General features: G+C 39.3%; 1 pseudogene; it reads left to right on the forward strand.

Annotated features, from left to right (window-relative positions):
• The first annotated feature begins 512 nt into the window (after positions 1-512).
• LOC109578969 (replication protein A 32 kDa subunit pseudogene) lies at positions 513-15,332 on the forward strand (annotated as a pseudogene).
• Positions 15,333-24,752: the final 9,420 nt, after the last annotated feature.

The raw sequence follows: 24,752 nt of genomic DNA on the forward strand, positions 1-24,752 counted from the left end.
TAGTACCACAGTGGGCTGCCATTTCCTTCTCCAGGGGATCTTCAAACACTGAAGTCCCTACCAAATGGAGGAAGCTGACTGTACGATGACCATGAGCATGTAGCCCCCAGTCCAGCTGGATTGACAATCTTAACCCGTAGGACACACACCTATTACCACATCATCAACCAATCAGAATTATGCACAAGATGATAATTTACTCTGTACTCTCTCCCTCACTTTGCCTTTAAAATTTGTTTTCCCTGAAACTCACTAGGGAGCTCGGGTCTTTTAGGCATTGCATGTACTATAGTTTGCTCATTTTTGTTACTGAGTAGAATCCCATTGTGTGGATATATACTGTATTTTATTTACCACACTTGATTGATTAAAATAATTTTACAGGAACTTGATAAAGTCTTGAAATCAAGGACAAGTCCTCCAACTTATTATTCTTTCTTAAAATTCTTGAATAATCTAATTTCCTTGTCAATCATATAGATTTTAGTATTAGCTTGTCAGTTCAGTTCAGTTCAGTCGTTCAGTCATGTCCAACTCTTTGCAACCCCATGGACTGCAACAAGTCTCCCTGTCCATCACCAACTCCTGGAGTTTACCCAAACTCATGTCCCTTGACTCAGTGATGCCATCCAAATATCTCATCTTCTGTCATCTGCTTCTCCTCCTGCTTTCAATCTTTCCCAGCATCAGGGTCTTTTCAGATGAGTCCGTTCTTCCAATCCAGGAGGCCAAAGTATTGGAGTTTCAGCTTCAACATCTGTACTTCCAATAAACACTCAGGACTGACCTCCTTTAGGATGGACTGGTTTGATCTCCTTGCAGTCCAAGGGACTCTCAAGAGTCTTCTCCAACACCACAGTTCAAAAGCATCAATCCATCAGTGCTCAGATTTATTTATAGTCCAACTTTCACATCCATATATGACTAGTGGAAAAACCATAGTTTTGACTAGATGGACCTTTGTTGGTAAAGTAATGCTTTTTAATATGCTGTCTAGGTTGGTCATGAGTTTTCTTCCAAGGAGCAATCATCTTTTAATTTCATGGGTGCAGTCACCATCTGCAGTGATTTTGGAGCCCCCCAAAATAAAGTCTTGAAGGGGTTCGGCGAACCCTCCAGCGGGAACCTTCTGGAACTCTCTCCTGAGGGAATCGTGTCGAAGATGTGGAATAGTGGATGTGAAAGCTATAGCACCTCCTCTTTTGGGGGAGCCGGCGGCTACACACAATCCCCTGGGGGCTTTGGATCTCCAAAAGCTTCCCAGGCCAAAAAGAAATCCAGAGCTCAAGCTCAGCACATTGTACCCTGTACCATATCTCAGCTGCTTTCTGCTACTCTGGTTGATGAAATATTCAGAATTGGAAATGTTGAGATTTCACGGGTCACTATTGTGGGGATTATCAGAAATGCAGAGAAGGCTGCAACCAACATCGTTTACAAGATAGATGACATGACAACTGTACCCATGGATGTTCGCCAGTGGGTTGACACAGATGATGCCAGCAGTGAAAACACTGTGGTCCCTCCAGAAACATATGTGAAAGTGGCTGGTCATCTGAGATCTTTCCAGAACAAGAAAAGCCTGGTAGCCTTTAGGATCATGCCCCTGGAGGATATGAATGAGTTCACCACACATATTCTGGAAGTAGTCAATGCACACATGATGCTGAGCAAGTCGAACAGCCAGCCTTCAGCAGGGAGAGCACCTATCAGCAAACCAGGAATGGGTGAAGCTGGGAACTTCAGTGGGAATAACTTCATACCAGCAAATGGCCTCACTGTGGCCCAGAACCAGGTGCTGAATTTGATCAAAGCTTGCCCAAGACCTGAAGGATTGAACTTTCAGGATCTCAAGAACCAACTCCAACACATGTCTGTAGCCTCAATCAAGCTAGCTGTGGATTTTCTTCCTTTTTTTTTTTTTTTTTTTTAAATATTATGGGGCTGAGGCGGCCCTGGCGGGCGGAGCGCAGAGCCGCTTCAGGCCCCCCGGCGCCGAGCCCAGCGCAACTTTCGCTCTCTAGCTGTGGATTTTCTAAGCAACGAGGGACACATCTATTCCACTGTGGATGATGATCATTTTAAATCCACAGACGCAGAATAACTGGATCTAATTGGGTACCCGAGATATTTTCCAGTTGGACCTTTTTTTGCAGCCTCTTGTCTCCAGCTGTGCATATAATTGGCGAGTTGACTTCTAGGAAGTAGATTTCATCTATAAAAGATCTCAACTGACATCCTTTTGAAACTTACTAATACTCTTCTATGTTTTTGATGGACTTCCCTGGTAGCTCAGACGGTAAAGCGTCTGCCTACAATGCGGGAGACCCGGGTTCGATCCTTGGCTCAGGAAGATCCCCCTGGAGAAGGAAAAGGCAACCCACTCCAGTAATCATGCCTGGAGAATCCCATGGACCGAGGAGCCTGGTGGGCTACAATCCATGGGGTCGCAAAGAGTCGGACACAACTGAGCGACTTCTGTGTTCTGTGAAAATAAAGTCTGTCACTATTTCCACTGTTTCCCCTTCTATTTGCCATGAATTGATGGGACCAGATGCCATGATCTTAGTTTTCTGAATGTTGAGCTTTAGGGCAACTTTTTCACTCTCCTCTTTCACTTTCATTAAGAAGCTCTTTAGTTCTTCTTCACTTTCTGCCATAAGGGTGCTGTCATCTGCATATCTGAGGTTATTGATATTTCTCCTGGCAATCTTGATTCCAGTTTGTGCTTCATCCAGCCCAGCATTTCTCATGATGTACTCTGCATATTAGTACATAAGCAGGTAACAATATACAGACTTGATGTACCCCTTTCCCTATTTGGAACTGGTCTGTTGTTCCATGTTCAGTTCTAACTGTTGCTTCCGGACCTGCATACAGATTTCTCAGGAAGCAGGTCAGGTGGTCTGGTATTCCCATCTCTTTAAGAATTTTCCACAGTTTGTGGTGATCCACTCAGTCAAAGACTTTGACATAGTCAATAAAGCAGAAGTAGATATTTTTCTGGAACTCTCTTACTTTTTTGATGATCCAACAGATGTTGGCCATTTGATCTCTGGTTCCTCTGCCTTTTCTAAATCCAGCTTGAACATCAGGAAGTTCACGGTTCACGTACTGTTGAAGCCTGGCTTGGAAAATTTTGAGCAAAATGTCTGCTGAAATTTTTCTGCAGTTATATTCAACATATAGAAAAACTTGAGGAAAATTGACTTTATAAAATACTGAAATGATGTCAGCATCAAGGTGGCGAAAGATATGCTTTTTTGTACTCCGTTTTGACAACTAAACATTGGCTGCTGCTGCTGCTGCTAAGTCGCTTCAGTCATGTCCGACTCTGTGCGACCCCATAGACGGTAGCCCACCAGGCTCCCCCGTCCCTGGGATTCTCTAGGCAAGAACACTGGAGTGGGTTGCCATTTCCTTCTCCAATGCATGAAAGTGAAAAGTGAAAGTGAAGTCGCTCAGTCATGTCCGACTCTTAGCGACCCCATGGACTGCAGCCCACCAGGCTCCTCCATCCATGGGATTTTCCAGGCAAGAGTACTGGAGTGGGGCAACCAGGCACAAACAAAATATTTCTTTGAGGGTTGTGGAATCTAGCCCAAGGGACCCAGGGGAAACCTCATTCCCTGTGTATCTGGTATGGCGGTATGGCAGGCATACCTCCATAGGGGCTCCAGAATTAGCAGAAGCCAGCAAATCTGCCATGGTCTCTCTAAGCTGAGGTTGGGGAAAACCTGGGAATGTCATCTTGGGCAGATACCTCCAGACTTTGTAGAAAACCAGCCATCTGGAAGGGAGATTTCAGCATACCACTGGAGGAAAACAAAAAACCAAAGTCCCCATGAGTTTAGGCACATTGGAGTGGTTAAGAACTTTGTTGGGGCTGCCACTATACTTTGTCATACATTTAAAATTTTAAGAGGGTAGAACTCATGTTATGTGTTCTTAGCACAATAAAATAAAATTTCAATAGACATATAAAACTCCATTTTGTCAGTATATGCTAGATTTGATATGTCATTTTATAAATAACTCTAGATACAACAACTCTCAAAAACTCTGGTAAAAACTGTTTTGCCCAGAATTTTCAAAACTATACCAGTAGGCCTTACTGGCTGTTTTAAGATAAATGGACATCTTTATGAGCTAAATGCTCCTACCCAAGTCCTGGTGAAAGACTTGATAGCTAGAGTCTGGATTTTTTTTTTTTTTTTCCAGTTCCTCAGTCCTGTCTGACGTTTTGCGAACCCATGGACTTCAGCTCTCCTGACTCCTCTGACCATGGGATTCTCCTGACAAGAAAACTAGAGTGGGAAGTCATTTCCTTTTCCAGGGGATCTTCCCTACCCAGGGATCCAATCCAGGTCTCCTTCATCACAGGTGATTTCTTACCATCTGAGCTACCAGGGAAGCCCAGAGTCTGGAATACTCAGAGAACAAAGATACAAAAAAGCGGAGTTTGACTAGCTAATAGATCAAGGAGGATGGTTTTGGAGCCAGATCCTTTTGTGAATTGACTGTTAATACAGTATTTGACTTGCAATTTGGCAAATATAAGAACTTACCCGAAATGTAACCACTGAACATTCTTAGGAAAGGTCATCCAAAATACGCAGATATATAAATACAAAGAAGGGAAAAAAATTAAATTTTTCACTTATCCAGGAAGCAGAAAGCATCCACATTTGGTGACAGTAAGTATGACTCTCTGGCATGGTAAAGTTTATTTATTGTACTTTAAAAATTAATATATTTAATTGTGAAGTTTAGTTCTATTTTAGGTAAAATATAATTCTCTATTAAAATTTTCAGCCTTGATTATATACATAAAAACCTTTTATGAAAAAGTTTCTTTCCTCTTTTCTACTTCTCTAGGGACTTGATTTCAGAGGATTTGAAAAAGGAAAGACTAAGCAGTGCTCTGAATGTGTAACAGGAGCAGGCTGCCTTGCCACTTGCTCTAGCTCCTAGTTTCTAACTTAAAATGAAATCTGGCTTATTCTCAAATCCGCAAGGGGAGAGTGGCCCTCTAGCAAAATATCTGTGAGAAGACAGAAGGTGTTTGAAAACATATTCAGTATGTATTAGCAAATGGATGTGGAGTCTTCTGAAAAATTCATTGATTTCACTAATTCCAATAAGATGCAAGGAATGTTTCTGGTGTTTATAGTTACCAAAAGAGGCCAGGTTGGAACTTGACCAGATTAGGTCCCTCACAGGCACCAATCCTGGTAGCCTATGGAGGTCATCCTCTTTTACTCTCTCCCTCTCACCCCTAAATGTTAATTTCCCTTCAGCCTTCTCTCTCAGGCTACCTCTACTCAAAATCTGGGGGCTTTGAGTTGAGATCTTTACAGTCTTTGGCCTAAACAGCAAACACTAATTTTTAGTACTTTAAGACAAGGCCTAAAGAGCCTTTGAGGAGGTTTGTACAGAGACTGAGAAAGAATTTTATTATACTGTTGAGGAAAACATAAGGGACCATTGGTAGCTTTTAGGAACAGTGGTATCATTTATTTTTTCATTTAATTTTAACTGTTCTTTCAAAAGTATAGTGCTATTACAACAAGACATTGGATTTGAAGAGTACTCCTAATAATATGATTAATTTTTATTTATTGAACAGCAAATACTTATTAGAACCAAGGACTGAGCAGGATGCTCTATATCTACCTTGTTACCTAGTCATTCTTCTTTTTGAATAAGTCTAAAGTTTCAGTTCACCTATGGGATTTTAAGAGCAAACATGTAGGCCCTGAGTCGACCAGAAGTAGAAGGGACTGAGAAATGCATGGACATTACAGGTAAGAGAGCGAGTAGAGAGACCTGGAACTGCTGAACTACCACTAGATTGTATGCACCTCAAAGGCAGAAAACATGCCATTCCTTCATGCATCCCTCAGGCTAAACTTTTTTCCTGGTGAAAAATAGGCCAGGTTTAGAGTAGAAGACTGTGGAGCAGGAAACTAAATTTCTAAAACTTTGGAAAATTACTGGGCTGTGAATGGACACAGTGGAGCATTTCAGGGTGTGGGGGAGAGTGTGGTTATGCTTATTGGTGCAGGTGGCCTTTAGGGAAACCATTAGAGACAGGTGAGGAATTGCTGTAGGTCTTTACAGTAGCATGCATCATGTGTATTACAGTGAGTGAAACATTTAATAGGTCATTCTGAATCCAGATATTTTAAAGCAAAAATACAAAAATTTATTTGTTTTGGCAGTGTTTGAGTAACATTTGATCTGCCTTTGTGAGGGGATTAATGTGAGTTCTCACATACAAAACAGACGCTAAATCAGGGATCGCCTTGTTTTATTCATAAGTTCAACAAAGATCAGTCCAGGTATTAAAACTCTTTCCCTTCTCTGACAGATGGTTTTTCATTTTCCTAGGACTGTTATAACAAAATAGCACAAAGTAGGTAGCTTAAAATAATAGAAAATTATTATCTCACAGTTCTGGAAGTTAGAAGTCTGAAATCAAGGTCTTTGCAGAACTATACTCCCTCTGAAACTTGTAGCGAAAGAATCCTTTATTGCCTCTTCCGAGATTCTGGTGGTTTGCTAGCAGTCTTTACCATTAATTGACCTACAGCTATATATCTCCCACCTATGTCTTCTCTATCACATGGCATTCTCCCTGCATGGCCTTGTCTTCATGTGGTAATCTTATAAAGACTGGTCTTTTAGGATCTGAGGCTCACCCTTCTCCAGTATTACCTTAACTTGAATAATTACATCTGCAATAACCTTATATACATATGCAAAAACATTCTAGGGTATTGAGTGTTAGGAGTTAAACCCTTTTTCAGGGGGTGTGGTGCAGAAACACAGTTCAGCCTATAACAAATAGTAAACGGTAGCTCTGAAATCATATCTACAGGTTGATAGATAAAAGGTCCTCTGAGGAAATATCATGCACACAACTGAAAGAAAATAACCAGAAAAACAGAAGTGTTATAAAAGCATCTAATAGGCAAGGCAGTGAAACAAGAACCAGAGGATATGCTAACAAGCAAAAACTCTGTGAAGTAAATAGCAAGGCAGCACAAGAACCCTGACTTTATATTGAAACATTTACTGCGTCATGCTAATATTTTTTTCCTTAGTAGGTTGAAAATGTGGTGGTTACTTAAAACAGTGTCTGTCCTCCATGTGTTTGGAAATGCACTTTGTTTTCCTTGGGAAAAAACCTAATAATCCTGAGGCCAATATGGATGTTGTAAGTTATTACTTTCACTAATTAAGAAAACACCTCCAAAGACTGTCACTATTACTTTCATTCATTCTTTTAAATTTTCTTTTATGATAAAATCTGAAAGTTCTCCTTACATAGTATACGTTAACCTACCAATAAGAAATTCTACTTTAAGAAAATCATAAAATTGGCCAAGTAAACTCATAAAACTAAACGGTCTGTCTTTTCTCCATTCAGAGTCAGATAATTTCCTACTGGGGTTACCCAAGTGAAGAGTATGAAGTTATCATTGCAGATGCTTACATCCTTCAGCTCAACTGGATTCCTAATGGGAAGAATGGTGCTAATTATTTAGGTAGGATTTATGTGATGGAAAAAGAAGAATGTCTCAAATTTTGAATCAAATACAATCCAGTCAGATATATTCTAATCACAGAACATGAGATTAATTTACTCATAAAAAACATCGAACCTTCTTGACTATTATGCTGAGGGTCTGAATGACACTTGATTTACATTGGCTTCTATAACAAAGCGGAGCACACCCTGACCCATGAATTTGATTTGGTGAACCGGGTGGAGATTCAGAGCCTCTGAATAGAAGCCCCACCCAGAATTTTCAGTTTTTCTCTGATATTCTTCGGTTTACCCAAGTGTGGATTATCATTGCTCTTCCTGGTGTAATAGCTTAGTTCTGGTTCACTCCTCTTTTCTGCCTTAAGTGCTTACAGCAAGCATTATTCAAGCTTAGAAGGGTATCTTTTTTTTTTTCTTTGATTATCTGCACATGAGATTTTAAGGACCCAAAGCATTCCTGTTTCTGGAGATTTCTCTCTAATTTTTTCATTAAGTGTAAACTCTCTCTCTCTCTCTCTCTCTCTCTCTATATATATATATATATATATAAAATATAAATTGTAAGCCCTAGAAATTAAAATCAGTAACTAAGGAAAAGTGTGCTCCAGGAAGTAGGATAAGAAGAGGACACGGGACCCCATAGATGATGTAGCAGTTCTTTTGCTCTGAAGATTAAGGGAAAATATCAGCATTTGGGGGGTGTGTGTGTGTGTGTGTGTGTGTGTGTGTGTGTGTGTGCTCAGTTGTATCTGAGTCTTTGTGAGCCCATGAATTATAGCCCACCAGGCCCCTCTGTCCATGGGATTTCCCAGGCAAGAATACTGGAGTGGGTTGCCGTTTCCTTCTCTAGGCGATGCTGGCATAAAATAAATATGAATTGTTAGCACATTTCTTTTGGATACAATCCAATCAGTCCTAACTATATTAAAGTGACTTGAAGACCTTTGTTTTACTTTCAGATATATTTTTCTGCTATCAAATATTTTCAATGCTTTCTTTTCAGTCCAAAAGCCAGTTGTGTTCCTACACTGTGGCGTGCTTATGACTGCCAATCTTCCAAGCAATAGCCTAGGCTTCCCTGGCAGATGCTGGTTATAATGTGTGGATGGGGAACGACAGAGGACTACCTGGTCCAGGAAACACTTATACCTAGATCCAGATTCTAAAGAATTCTGGGCTTGCAGGTAGGGGAAAAAAGTCTGTTTGTTTTATTTTGACATAAAAATGTGTTAAATGTGTTTTTAAATTAGTAATATTGATATAATTTTGTAGAACTTGGAAGGTATTTCAATGGAATGAAGGTATTTCATTAACATATGTAGCTTGAATAATATTTTTTAAATATTTTAAAGGTTTATATGTAAAAGTTATTCTAGATTTTAATTTGTATGGTTATAACTGAGCCTAAGAATTTCCTGAGGGCTCTGTGGTAAAGAATCCACCTGCCAATGCAGGAGACCTGGGTTCAATCCCTGGATGAGGAAGATCCCATGGAAAAGGAAATAGCAACCCACTCCAGTGTTCTTGCCTGGGATATCCAATAGAGAGAAGACTCTGGAAGGCTATAGTCCATGCGGTTGCAAAAGAGCCTGACACAACTTAGAGACTAAACAGCAACAAGAATTAAAATGAAAATATGTCCAAAAGACATCATTTCCTATTATTCCCCAGATTGTAAAGAATTCCCCAGCTTCCCTCCAAAAAATCTGTCCTTTTCATCATAGGGGACTGGAATGCAAAAGCAGGAAGTCAAGAAATACCTGGAATAACAGGCAAGTTTGGCCTTGGAGTACAATATTAAGCAGGGCAAACACTAACAGAGTTTTGCCAAGAGAATGCATTGGTTATAGCAAACACCCTCTTTCAACAACACAAGAGGCAATTCTACATGTGAACATCACCAGATGGACAATACCGAAATCAGATTGATTATATTCTTTGCAGCTGAAGATGGAGAAGCTCTATACAGTCAGCAAAAACAAGACCAGGAGCTGACTGTGGCTCAGATCATAAACTCCTTATTGCCAAATTCAAACTTAAATTGAAGAAAGTAGAGAAAACCACTAGACCATTCAGGTATGACCTAAATCAAATCTCTTATGATTATACAGTATAAATGACAAATAGAATCAAGGGATTAGGTCTGATAGACAGAGTGCCTGAAGAACTATGAACAGAGGTTCCTAACATTTTATAGGAAGTGGTGATCAAAACCATCCCCAATAAAAAGAAATGTAAAAAGTTGTCTGAGGAGGACTTACAAATAGCTGAGGAAAGAAGAGAAGTGAAAGGCAAAGGAGAAAAGGAAAGATATACCCATCTGAATACAGAGTTCCAGAGAATAGCAAGGCGAGATAAGAAAGACTTCTTAAGTGATCAATGCAAAGAAATAGAGGGAAAAAAAGAATGGGAAAGACTTAGAGATCTCTTCAAGAAAATTAGAGATACCAAGGGAACACTTCATGCAAATATGGGCACAATTAAGAACAGAAACAGTATGGACCTAACAGAAGCAGAAGATATTAAAAAGTGGTGGCAAGAATACAAGAAAATCTTAATGACCCAGATAACCATGATGGTGTGATCACTCCCCTAGAGCTAGACATCCTGGACTGCAAAGTCAAGTAGACCTAAGGAAGCATCACTATGAACAAAGCTAGTGGAGGTGATGGAATTCCAGCAGAACTATTTCAAATCCTGAAAGATGATGCTGTAAAAGTGTTGCACTCGATATGCCAGCAAATTTGGAAAACTCAGCAGTGGCCACAGGACTGGAAAAAGTCAGTTTTCATTCTAACCCCAAAGAAAGGCAATGCCAAAGAATGTTCAAACTACTGCACAAATGCACTCATCTCACAGACTAGCAAAGTAATGCTCAAAATTCTCCAAGCCAGGCTTCAACAGTACGTGAACTGAGAACTTCCAGATTTTTAAGCTGGATTTAGAAACGGCAGAAGAACTAGAGATCAAATTGCCAACATCTGTTGGATCATAGAAAAAGCAAGAGAATTTCAGAAAAACATCTGCTTCATTGACTACATTAAAGCCTTTAACTGTATGGATAATAACAAACTGCAGAAAATTCTGAAAGAGCTGGGAATACCAGACCACCTTACCTGCCTCCTGAGAAATCTGTATGCAGGTCAAGAAGCAACAGTTAGAACTGGACATGTAACAACAGACTGGTTCAAAATTGTGAAAGGAGTAGGTCAAGGCTGTATATCGTCCCCCTGCTTGTTTAACTTAGATGTAGAGTACATCATGCAAAATGCTGGGCTGGGTGAAGCACAAGCTTGAATCAAGATTTCTGGGAGAAATATCAATAACCTCAGATACGCAGGTGACACCACCCTCATGGCAGAAACTGAAGAGGAATTGCAGAGCCTCTTGATGAAAGTGAAAGAGAGCTGGCTTAAAACTCAACATTCAAAACGCAAAGTTTTGGCATCTGGTCCCATCGCTTCATGACAAATAGATGGGGAAACAATGGAAACAGTGAAAGACTTTGTTTTCTGGGGCTCCAAAATCACTGTAGATGGTGACTGAAGCCATGTAATTAAAAGACACTTTCTCCGTGGGAAAAAAGCTATGACAAATCTAGACAGTGTATTAAAAAGCAGAGATATCACTTTGCCGATATAGGTCCATATTGTCCATATAGTCAAAGGCCAATATAGTCAAAGCTATGGTTTTTCCATTAGTCATGTATGGATGTGAGAGTTGGACCATAAAGAAGGGTGAGAGGCAAAGAACTGATGCTTTTGAACTGTGGTGTTGTAGAAGACTTCTGAGAGCCCCTTGTTCTGCAAGAAGATCAAACCAGTCAGTCCTAAAGAAAATCAATCCTAATATTCATTGGAAGGACTGATGCTGAAGCTGAAACTCCAGTACTCTGGCCACCTGATCAAAGAACTGACTCATTGGAAAAGACCCTGATGCTGGGAAAGATTGAAGGCAGGAAGAGAAGGGGACGAAAGAGGACAAGATGGTTGGATGGCATTACTGACTCAATGGACATGAGTTTGAGCAAGCTCTGGGAGATGGTGAAGGGCAGGGAGGCCTGGCTTGCTGCAGTCCACGAGGTTGCAAAGAGTCGGACATAACTGACCCACTGAACAACAACAACTCCAGTTTCCCAAATGTTCATCACTTTGCGAACCCACCACTACTTTTTTGCTTTATTCTTTTCAGGGAAATGTAGAGAAGAGAGGAAAAGGCAAGGATAAATGTGTACATGGTTACTTTTTGCCACCGTGTGCATGACTGAAGACTTGGCATGTGTGTTTTAAATTGTTTTTTTCCCTTAGTGCTCTCTTTTAAAAAAAAAAAATTTTTTTTGTTTGTTTATGTATTTATGGATGTGCTGGGTCTCTGTTGCCGCACGGGATTTTCTTTAGTTGTGACAAGTGAGAGCTACTCTCCAGTTGGGGTGTGTGAGCTTCTCACTGTGGTGGCTTCTGATGCTGCAGAGCACAGGCTCTAGGGCATGTGGGCTTCAGAAGCTGCAGCATGTGCTCCGTAGCTGTGGCTCCTGGGCTCTAAGGCACAGACTCAGTAGTTGTGGCACACAGGCTTAGTTGCCCTGGCATGTGGGATCTTCCTGATCAGGGATCAAACCTGTGTCTCCTGCATTGACAGGTGGATTCCTCACTGCTGAGCCACCAGGGAAGCCCTTACAGTGTTTTCTTAACAGAAAGTTGATGTGTTGATACTCTTAAGAAAAAGTCTGAAGTTTGGTTGGTATGGTTTCTTTGATCAGTGACATTCTGCTGCCCAATGAATTCTGTTTGCGCTTTGCCTGGGATCCCATCTAGGGTACTATGAGGCATATTAATTTACATCCTGAAAGACCAGATGCTTCAAAACTTTTCAGTTGGACAGTAAAACGTTTCTAATTACTTTAAGTATTCATTCTTTAAATGTGCAGTGTATCTACTATTTGAAATATACTTTGTTGGCTGTTATTTGCAATGTCTTTGTTATTTGCAATGTATACATTAAAAAATCTCATTTCCTCAAAGCTCACAATCTAATAAGGCAAGGTTTGTCTCCCTCATCACTACTGATATTTTGCTGGGGGTCAGGGTTGGGGCTTCCCTGTGCATGGTAGGATACTTGCATTGTCCCCTTCTGTCCTTGCAGTTGTTTTTTTTTTTAATTTTATTTTATTTTTAAACTTTACATAATTGTATTAGTTTTGCCAAATATCAAAATGAATCCGCCACAGGTATACATGTGTTCCCCATCCTAAACCCTCCTCCCTCCTCCCTCCCAATATCCTTGCAGTTTTAATAACCAAAATGTCTCCAGACTTTTCCAGATGACCCTTGGGGACAAATCACCACTATGGAGAACTGCTGCAAAAGGGATGATGCTTTCAGCAGGCTTATAGTCAGTCAAGTGAACCAGAATGAGGAGAGCATAAAGGAGAGAGTTAAATAACCCAGCATAGGAGGCCAGGCTCCTAGGGTTCATGATACTTTAGGGGCACCTCAAAATATTTAATTACTTTCAAAATCAAAAGAGTAAAGGAATATAACTCATTTTGGATTATGTTCATGTTTATGTCAACACAGTCACAAAATATGGTTTTTACATAGATTTGGGGTGGGAGTGGGGAGAAAGGGACCTGTGAAGGCAAAAGCATCTGTGCCTTGAAAGTAATCGTGTGGCCATGGAAGGAAACATTTCCTTTGATCACAGTTATTAGGGAAGATTTTGTGATAAAAAGAAAGAATGTTGAACTACACCTTGAATATGGATGGTCTTTTGAAAGAAAGATGGCCCAGCCTCTCTTTTAGAAAAGAGGCCAAAAGAGTAGAGGATATATCTAGGCCCTCAGTAAGTGTAAACCACATTTAAAGTAATCAGTGGAGTCAAAAGCAGGTGAAACAGCCCAGAGAGGAAACTATCCTGTGACCTTGGCACTTCTACTCCTGGGCATTTATAAAGAAAAAAAAAAAACACTATAATTAAAAAAGATACATGGACTCCAATGTTCCTTGCAGTACTATTTACAATACCCAAGATATGGAAGTAACCTATATGTCCATCTCAGATGAATGGATATAGAAGTTGTGATACATATTTACAATGGAATATTACTTAGCCGTTGAAAAGAATGAAATAGACCTAGAGATTATCATACTGAGTGAGATGTCAGATAAAGACAAATATGATATGATATCACTTATACATGGAATCTAAAAAAAATGCAAATGAACTTATTTACCAAGTAGAAACGGACTCACAGACTCTGAAATCAAACTTATGATTACCAAAGCAGAAAGGTGAAGGGGGAATGATAAATAGGAAGGTTGGGATTAACATATACATATTATTATGTAAAAAATAGAAAATCAAAAAGAACCTACTATAAAGTGCAGGGAACTCAGATCAATACTTTATAATAACCTATATGGGAAAAGAATCTGAAAAAGAATATATATAAAACACTTAATCACTTTGCTATACACCTGAAACTAACACAACATTAACAATCAACTATACTACAATATAAAATCAAACCAAATGAAATTTTAAAAAATAATCCTGAAAGCCTAAGGGAAATTCTTCCATGGGAGGAGAAATGGTTCATTTTACCCAGATTTTTTACTAATGAAATAAAACAACAGATGTCACTGAATATTAAATAATGGAATTAGCAACCACAGGCAGATGGGGAAAAAGACAAACAAAATGGAATTCCAATAAATTTATCTTGTGTTAGTGTGCAGAGTAAATTGTAGAGAAAACCTTTAGAGACCACTTTGGAATATATGGTAAAGATAGCAACCCTATTATGTAATCATAGGTAAACTAGCCAAGTTACAATGAAATGTTGAGGCAAGACAGAACTCAAGTAAACTAGTCTATTTTCTTGTTTACTTTCAGCTTTTGGAGCATTTTCAATAAATCCACAACTGGCTGAAAAGATTAAAATTGATTTTGCACTGGCTCCAGCTACTTCTATTAAAAACACAATTTTAAAGCATCCTCTTACTTTCACCAAACCAACACACAATTAAGGTTTGTGATTCATTATAGTATATGCTTATAGTTTTCAAAATCAGGAAATGTGAATACTACTGAAGAAGAGAGATGCTTACATAGGCTCCTGCTGGATTAAAAAGTTCCATTTTCCTCACTGACTTGGATATGTAATGCAGCATTCTCCGGAATTTGATGATGCATTCTGCATTGTTCTTAGCCTCGCATCACCCGGTGTATTTTACCTTTTTCCTTATATTTATCATCAATCTTTTGAAATCATTATTAGTCCTTTTTTTCATATGCATATCCGTAATCTGTATTTCTCTTTCAAGTTTTGTGTGTGTCTGTGTTAGTTGCTCAGTCATGTCTGACTCTTTGCTACCCATGGACTGTATAGCCCGCCAGGCTCCACTGGCCATGGAATTACCCAGCAAGATTACTGGAGTAGGTAGCCATTCCTTTCTCCAGGGGATCCTCCCCACCCAGGGATTGAACTCCAGTCTCCTGCACTGCAGGCAGTTTCTTTACTGTCTGAGCCACCAGGAAAGACCCTTCAAGTTTTACTATCATGTAATTTCCTTTTAATTCTACACACTGAAATTTCATAAGGTTGAATGGGTTTTTTTCCCCTTTCAACTTCCTTTCTGTTTGCTGCCACCGTGCCTCTATCTAGGTTGGTCGTAACTTTCCTTCCAAGGAGTAAGCATCTTTTGATTTTATGGATGCAATCACCATCTGCAGTGATTTTGGAGCCCAAAAAGAAGTCTGACACTGTTTCCACTGTTTCCCCATCTATTTCCCATGAAGTGATAGGACAAAATGCCATGATCTTCGTTTTCTGAATGTTGAGCTTTAAGCCAACTTTTTCACTCTCCTCTTTCACTTTCATCACTTTCATCTTTCATTTTCATCAAGTTCCTCTTCACTTTCTGCCATAAGGGTGGTGTCATCTGCATATCTGAGGTTATTGATATTTCTCCTGGCAATCTTGATTCCAGATTGTGTTTCTTCCAGTCCAGCGTTTCTCATGATGTACTCTGCATAGAAGTTAAATAAGCAGGGTGACAATATACAGCCTTGACATACTCCTTTTCCTATTTGGAACCAGTCTGTTGTTCCATGTCCAGTTCTAACTGTTGCTTCTTGACCTGCATATAGATTTTCAAGAGGCAGGTCAGGTGGTCTGGTATTCCCATCTTTCAGAATTTTCCACAGTTTATTGTGATCCACACAGTTAAAGGCTTTGGCATAGTCAATAAAGCAGAAATAGATGTTTTTCTGGAACTCTTGCTTTTTCGATGATTCAGCGGATGTTGGCAATTTGATCTCTGGTTCCTCTGCCTTTTCTAAAACCAGCTTGAACATCTGAAAGTTCACAGTTCACATATTGCTGAAGCCTGGCTTGGAGAATTTTGAGCATTACTTTACTAGTGTGTGAGATGAGTGCAATTGTGCGGTAGTTTGAGCATTCTTTGGCATTGCCTTTCTTTGGCATTGGAATGAAAACTGACCTTTTCCAGTCCTGTGGCCACTGCTGAGTTTTCCAAATGTGCTGGCATATTGAGTGGAGCACTTTCACAGCATCATCTTTCAGGATTTGAAATAGTTCAGCTGGAATTCCATCACCTCCACTAGCTTTGTTCATAATGATGCTTTCTAAGGCCCACTTGACTTCACATTCCAGGATGTCTGGCTCTAGGTGAGTGATCACACCATTGTGATTATCTGGGTTGCTTACTCTTTGGAAGGAAAGTTATGACCAACCTGGATAGCATATTAAAAAGCAGAGATATTACTTTGCCAACAAAGGTCCATCTAGTCAAGGCTATGGTTTTTCCAGCAGTCGTGCATGGATGTGAGAGTTGGACTGTGAAGAAAGCTGAGCACCAAAGAATTGATGCTTTTGAACTGTGGTGTTGGAGAAGACTCTTGAGAGTCCCTTGGACTGCAAGGAGATCCAACCAGTCCTTCCTAAAGGAGACCAGTCCTGGATGTTCATTCGAAGGACTGATGCTGAGGCTGACACTCCAATACTTTGGCCACCTCATGTGAAAAATTGACTCATTGGAAAAGACCTGGATGCTGGGAGTGATTGGGGGCAGGAGGAGAAGGGGACGACAGAGAATGAGATGGCTGGATGGCATCACTGACTCGATGTGCATGAGTTTGGGTGGACTCCGGGAGTTGGTGATAGACAGGGAGGCCTGGCATGTTGCAATTCATGGGGTCGCAAAGAGTTGGACATGACTGAGCGACTGAACTGAACTGAACTGAACTGCTTCTATCTACTCTTAAATTCTATCTCCATTATATTTACTTGTAGGCATTATTTTACTTGTATATTTAGTGCAAGAATATTAGAAATTATCATAATGAAAGATAAATAAAATTACTGGAAATCCTACTGCCATGGTAATAACAACAGCCTTTTGGTCAGTGTATATTTGACTTCATGGAAACAACTTAAGTTTTCAAAATTTTAGTCTTTGTAATTGGTGCAGAGTTGTTTCTTATCATGGTTTTAATTTGTGTTAATCTATTGAATAATGATTGAGCATTTTCCAACTGTGTACTTGCTTCCATAAATTCCCTTTCCTCAGAGCTTACAACTTTTTCTATTATATTTTCAGCTATACACACACATATCATTAAAATATAAGTAACTTTGTACATATTTGCTATGTTTTCTTTTATATAATGTGTTAACTATCAGTGTGGGGTTAGGCATGTCATTAAAACAGAAGCAATTACTTTCTTAATCTTATTTCTAACTTATTTATCCCACTAGTGTTGTTGAATCAGAGAAGGCAAGGGCAACCCACTCCAGTACTCTTGCCTGGAAAATCCCATGGACAGAGGAGCCTGGTAGGCTGCAGTGCATGGGGTTGCTACGAGTCGGACACGACTGAGCGACTTAACTTTCAGTTTTCACCTTCATGCATTGGGAAGGGAATGGCAACCCACTCCAGTGTTCTTGCCTGGAGAATCCTAGGGATGGGGAGCTTGGTGGGCTGCCGTCTATGGGGTCGCACAGAATCGGACACGACTGAAGCGACTTAGCAGCAGCAGCAACAGTGTTGTTGAATAGACATGTCATCCTTATGAAAATCTTTTATAGTAATTCTGGAATCCAGGAATTTTATACACTTCACATTTGTTCTTCCTTTACAAAATTATTTTCCAATTATAGGTCCTTACACTAAACTTTAAAATTAGTTGCCAATTTCTGTTAAGCAAACATAAGAAAATGAAACAAAACTTGTTAGGACTTCCAATCCACCAATTCATGAAAATAATATCTCTTTGAATTTGTTTATGGTTACTTTATTTTCTCCCAGATTAAAAAAAAAAGTTGATTTCTGACATTTGCTAGTATATAGAACAAAGTTGATTTTTCTATACCAATATTAGATCCAAAAACCTGTTCTAATTGCTTTCTGTAGATTCATGGAGCTTTTTCTAAAATTATGTTTTCTGAGAATTAAGACAGCTTTTGTATTTAGTTCAATAACATTTTAATTTAATTTTTGTGTGTGCCTTATCGCACAATAAAATTGCAAGAACAATGTTGAATATAAATGACAAGAGCAGACATCCTTTTCTGTGCTCATAGGGAAAGCAATTCAGCTGTTCACCGTAGGGAGCTGCATTAGGCATTACTGAGAAAATGGAGGAACGGCCCCAGACCCCTCTCCTCATTCCGCAGGCACAGTCCTGGGATGAAGGAGTTAGGCCTTGTAATTCTGACTTCTCTTTTCCTCTCCTCAGCCGAGTTGACTGAAAAGGAATATTAAGGTGCTTATTGTTCTTGAGAGGAGCATGAGAAGGCACAAAGCCTTCTGCAGCTGTGCTCAGAAAATAATTCATAAAGTTAATCATTGACGTTTGTTCAAGGACTTTTACAAAAGAGTGTTCCAGGATGTTCCACATAGGCTGGTAGTTTGAGGCCATGGGAGGGATTGCTATCTGAAGCCTATTTGTGAGGAGAATGTTTATGGCAAAGGCGTTTACTGAATTTAGGGCTTATAAATAATTAAAATAGTTAGAAGTTAAAGATTTAAGGAATGTTGTAAAGTTAGCATATTTTACTATAGCTTATATAAGTTAGGAATTTTTAGAGACACTATAGCTAGGAGCTTTTTTAAGAGCTAGTGAGCTCAGGATGTTAGGGGCAAACAGGATTTAGGAAGATAAGTAGTAAACTGAGGAATGTAGCATGAGTTACAATGTAATCACAAGTTAACTATAGGACACATTAGAGGAAGTAGATAATAGATGGTAAAGCTGATTCAGAGAGAATCCCTGAAGCAGGAACTCTGAAGAGCAACAGTGATTTATGGAGATAATAAATCTGGGAGAGGGGGAGCTGAAAATGTCAAACCTCTGACCTAATGTTTTTGTAAAAGTATAAAAGAGAATCTTAAACTTGAAATAAATAGGCAGTCCAAGAAAACTGAGAGGCTGTCTCATTACTCGCCGACACCGTTCATCTCTTCAGGTTGAATCCCTGGCTGCTGGAGCTGTACTCCGGCATTTCACTACTGCATGCTATTCAGTGTTGGTTTTTTTTTTAATAGATTCACTTTATCAATTTAAAGAAGCTAACTTCTAGACCTAGTTTGCTGAGAATATCTATCGGGAATGAATGTTGATTATTGTTTGATTCTTTTTTGGCATCTCAAGATGAGATGATGACTTCTATTTTGAATTAATAGATTTTCTACAAATCAACCTAATTTTTCATTCCAGGGATAAATCTTTTTTTTAATTAATTTTTTTATTGAAAGATAATTGCTTTACACAAGTTTGTTTTCTGTCAAACCTCAACATGAATCAGCCATGTGTATACATGTATCCCCTCCCTTTTGAACCTCCCTCCCATCTCCCACCCTATCCCACCCCTCTAGATTGATACAGAGCCTTTGTTTGAGTTTCCTGAGCCATGCAGCAAATAACCATTGGCTATCTGTTTCACATATGGTAATGTAAGTTTCCATGTTACTCTTTCCATACATCTCATCCTCTCCTCCCCTCTCCCCATGTCCATAAGTCTGTTCTCTGTGTCTGTTTCTCCATTGCTGCCCTGTAAATAAACTTTTCAGTACCATTTTTCTAGATTTCGTATATATGCGTTAGAATACAATATTTATTTTTCTCTTTCTGACTCACTTCACTCTGTATAATAGGTTCTAGGTTCATCCACCTCATTAGAACTGACTCAAATGTGTTCCTTTTAATGGCTGAGTAATAATCCATTGTGTATATATGTAACACAGCTTCTTTATCCATTCATCTGTCCATGGACATCTATGCTGCTTCCATGTTCTAGCTGTTGTAAATAGTGCTGCAGTGGACAATGGGATACCTGTTTCTCTTTCAATTTTGATTTCCTTAGGGTATATGCCTAGGAGTGAGACTGCTGGGTCATATGGTGGTTTTATTCCTAGTTTTTTAAGGAATCTCCACACCGTCTTCCATAGTGGCTGTATCCATTTACATTCCCACCAACGGTGCAAATGTGTTCGCTTTTCTCCACACCCTCTCCAGCATTTATTATTTGTAGACTTTTTGATGAGGGCCATTCTGACCGCTGTGAGGTGATATCTCATTGTAGTTTTGATTTGCATTTCTCTAATAATGAGCAATATTGAGCATCTTTTAAGTGTTTGTTAGCCACCTATATGTCTTCTTTGGAGAAATGTCTGTTTAGGTCTTTTTTCCCACTTTTTGATTGGATTGTTTGTCTTTCTGACATTGAGTTGTATAAGCTGCTTGTATAATTTGGAAATTAATCATTTGTCAGTTATTTAATTTTCTATTATTTTCTCCCATTCTGAGGGTTGTCTTTTCACCTTGCTTATAGTTTCCTTTGCTGTGCAAAAGCTTTCAGGTTTAATCAGGTCCCACTTGTTTACTTTGTTTTTATTTCCATTACTCTAGGAGGTGGTCATAGAGGATCTTGCTTTGATTTATGTCATTGAGTGTTCTGCCTATGTTTTCCTCTAAGAGTTTTATAGTTTCTGGTCTTACATTTAGGTCTTTAATCCATTTTGAGTTTATCTTTATGTGTGGTGTTAGAAAGTGTTCTGATTTCATTCTTTTACATGTAGCTGTCCAGTTTTCCCAGAACCGTTTATTGAAGAAACTGTCTTTGCCCCATTGTATATTCTTGCCTCCTTTGTCAAAAATAAGGAACCCATAGGTGCAATCTACAGATTCAGTGTGATCCCTATCAAATCACCAATGGATTTTTCACAGAACTAGAACAAAAAATTTCACAATTCGTATGGAAACACAAAAGACCCATGACTAGCCAAAGCAGTCTTGAGAAAGAAGAATGGAGCTGGAGGAATCAACTTTCTTGACTTCAGATTATACTACAAAGCTACACTCATCAAGACAGTATGGTACTGGCACAGAAGCAGAAATATAGACCAATGGAACAAGACAGAAAGCCCAGAAATAAACCCATGTACCTATGGGTTCCTGACGATATCAATGAGATCCATCTCATCTAATGTATCATTTAAGACTTGTGTTTCCTTATTAATTTTCTGTTTTGATGATCTGTCCATTGGTGTGAGTAGGGGGTTAAAGTCTCCTACTATTATTGTGTTACATCAATTTCTCCTTTTATGTCTGTTAGTGTTTGTCTTATGTATTGAGGTGCTTCTGTATTGGGTGCATAGATATTTGCAATTGTCATGTCTTCCTCTTGGATTGATAGCTTGATCATTATGTAGTGTCCTTCCTTATCTCTTGTAATCTTCTTTATTTTAAGGTCTATTTTGTCTGATATGAGGATTGCTACTCCCGCTTTCTTTTGTTTCCCATTTGCATGGAATATATATTTCCATTCTCTCACTTTCAATCTCTATGTGTCTTTAGGTCTGAAATGGGTTTCTTGTAGACAGCATATATGGGTCTTTTTTTTTTTGGTGTACAATCATCCAGGCTGTGTCTTTTGGTTGGAGCATTTAATCCATTTATATTTAAAGTAGTTATTCATATATATATGGTCCTATTGCCATTTTCTTAATTGTTTGGGGTTGATTTGGTAGATTTTTTTTCTCTTGTATTTCTTGACTGTATAAGTCCCTTTAACATTTGTTGTAAAGCTGGTTTGGTGGTACTGACTTCTTTTAACTTTTGCTTGTCTGAAAAGCCTTTTATTTCTCCATCAATTTTGAATGAGATCCTTGTTGGGGACAGTAATCATGGTTGTAGATTTTTCCCTTTCAGTACTTTAAATATATCCTGACATTCCCTTTTGGCCTGTAGAGTTTCTGCTGAAAGATCAGTTGTTAAGCATATGGGGTTTCCCGTGTATGTTACTTGTTGCTTCTGTCTTGCTGCTTTTAATATTCTTTCTCTGTGTTTAGTCTTTGTCAGTTTGATTAGCTTGTGTCTTCCATGTTTCTCCTTGGGTTTTTCCTGTTTGGGACTCTGTGCCTCTTGGACTTGATTGACTATTTCTTTTTCCATGTTGGGGAAATTTTCAACTATAATCTCTTCAAAAATTTTCTCATACCCTTTCTTTTTCTCTTCTTCTTCTGAGATGCCTATAATTCTAATGTTGGTGCATTTGATATTGTCCAAGAGGTCTCTGAGACTATTTTCCTCAGTTCTTTTCATTCTTTTTATTTTATTCTGCTCTTCAGAAGTTATTTCTACTATTTTATTTTCCAGCTCACTGATTTGTTCTTCTGCTTCAGATATCCTGCTATTGATTCCTTCCAGAGTATTGTTAATTTCAGTAATTGTGCTGTTCATCTCTATGTGTTTTATTAATTCTTCTAGGTCTTTGTTAACTGATTCTTGCATTTTCTCCATTTTGTTTTCAAGGTTTTTGATCATCTTTACTATCATTATTCTGAATTCATTTTCAGGTAGTTTGCCTATTTCCTTATGATTATACAGTGGAAGTGAGAAATAGCTTTAAGGGCCTAGATCTGATAGATAGAGTGCCTGATGAACTATGGAATGAGGTTTGTAACACTGTACAGGAGACAGGGATCAAGACCATCCCCATGGAAAAGAAATGCAAAAAAGCAAAATGGCTGTCTGGGGAGGGCTTACAGATAGCTGTGAAAAGAAGAGAAGCAAAAAGCAAAGGAGAAAAGGAAATATATAAACATCTGAATGCAGAGTTCCAAAGAATAGCAAGAAGAGATAAGAAAGCCTTCTTCAGCGATCAATGCAAAGAAATAGAGGAAAACAACAGAATGTTAAAGACTAGGGATCTCTTCAAGAAAATCAGAGATACCGAAGGAACATTTCATGCAAAGATGGGCTTGATAAAGGACAGAAATGGTATGGACCTAACAGAAGCAGAAGATCTTAAGAAGAGATGGCAAGAATATACAGAAGAACTGTACAAAAAAGATCTTCATGACCCAGATAATCATGATGGTGTGATCACTGACCTAGAGCCAGACATCCTGGAATGTGAAGTCAACTGGGCCTTAGAAAGCATCACTACGAACAAAGCTAGTGGAGGTGATGGAATTCCAGTGGAGCTATTCCAAATCCTGAAAGATGATGCTATGAAAGTGCTGCACTCAATATGCCAGCAAATTTGGAAAAGTCAGCAGTGGCCACAGGACTGGAAAAGGGCAGTTTTCATTCCAATCCCAAAGAAAGGCAATGCCAAAGAATGCTCAAACTACCGCACAACTGCACTCATCTCACACAGTAGTAAAGTAATGCTCAAAATTCTCCAAGCCAGGCTTCAGCAATATGTGAACCGTGAACTTCCTGATGTTCAAGCTGGTTTTAGAAAAGGCAGAGGAACCAGAGATCAAATTGCCAACATCCGCTGGATCACGGAAAAAGCAAGAGAGTTCCAGAAAAGCATCTATTTCTGCTTTATTGACTATGCCAAAGCCTTTGACTATGTGGATCACAATAAACTGTGGAAAATTCTGAAAGAGATGGAAATACAAGATCACCTGATCTGCCTCTTGAGAAATTTGTATGCAGGTCAGGAAGCAACAGTTACAACTGGACATGGAACAACAGACTAGTTCCAAATAGGAAAAGGAGTTCGTCAAGGCTGTATATTGTCACCCTGTTTATTTAACTTATATGCAGAGTACATCATGAGAAACGCTGGACTGGAAGAAACACAAGCTGGAATCAGGATTGCCAGAAGAAATATCAATAACCTCAGATATGCAGATGACACCACCCTTATGGCAGAAAGTGAAGAGGAACTCAAAAGCCTCTTGATGAAAGTGAAAGTGGAGAGTGAAAAAGTTGGCTTAAAGCTCAACATTCAGAAAACGAAGATCATGGCATCCCATCCCATCACTTCATGGGAAATAGATGGGGAAACAGTGGAAACAGTGTCAGACTTTTTTTTTCTGGGCTCCAAAATCACTGAAGATGGTGACTGTAGCCATGAAATTAAAAGATGCTTACTCCTTGGAAGGAAAGTTATGACCAACCTAGATAGCATATTCAAAAGCAGAGACATTACTTTGCCAACAAAGGTCCGTCTAGTCAAGGCTATGGTTTTTTCTGTGGTCATGTATGGATGTGAGAGTTGGACTGTGAAGAAGGCTGAGCACTGAAGAATTGATGCTTTTGAACTGTGGTATTGGAGAAGACTCATGAGAGTCCCTTGGACTGCAAGGAGCTCCAACCAGTCCATTCTAAAGGAGATCAGCCCTGGGATTTCTTTGGAAGGAATGATGCTCAAGCTGAAACTCCAGTACTTTGGCCACCTCATGCAAAGAGTTGACTCATTGGAAAAGACTGATGCTGGGAGGGATTGGGGGCAGGAGGAGAAGAGGACGACAGAGGATGAGATGGCTGGATGGCATCACTGACTCGATGGACGTGAGTCTGAGTGAACTCCGGGAGTTGGTGATGGACAGGGAAGCCTGGCGTGCTGCGATTCATGGGGTCGCAAAGAGGCCGACACAACTGAGCATCTGATCTCTCTCTCTCTTGCCTATTTCCTCTTCATTTATTTGAACTTCTGTGTTTCTAGTGTTCCTTTATTTGTGTAGTATTTCTCTGCCTTTTCATTATTTTTTTTTTTAACTTATTGTGTTTGAGGTCTCCTTTTCCCAGGCTTCAAAGTTTAATTCTTTCTTCCTTTTGGTTTCTCCCTGCCTGGTCCAGTGGTTTGTGTGAGGTTCCTATAGGGTGAGATTTGTGCTGAGTTTTATTTGTTTGTTTGTTTTTCCTCTGATGG

The sequence above is a fragment of the Bos indicus genome, chromosome 26 (assembly GCF_029378745.1).
Source record: "Bos indicus isolate NIAB-ARS_2022 breed Sahiwal x Tharparkar chromosome 26, NIAB-ARS_B.indTharparkar_mat_pri_1.0, whole genome shotgun sequence".
Lineage (NCBI taxonomy): Eukaryota > Metazoa > Chordata > Mammalia > Artiodactyla > Bovidae > Bos > Bos indicus.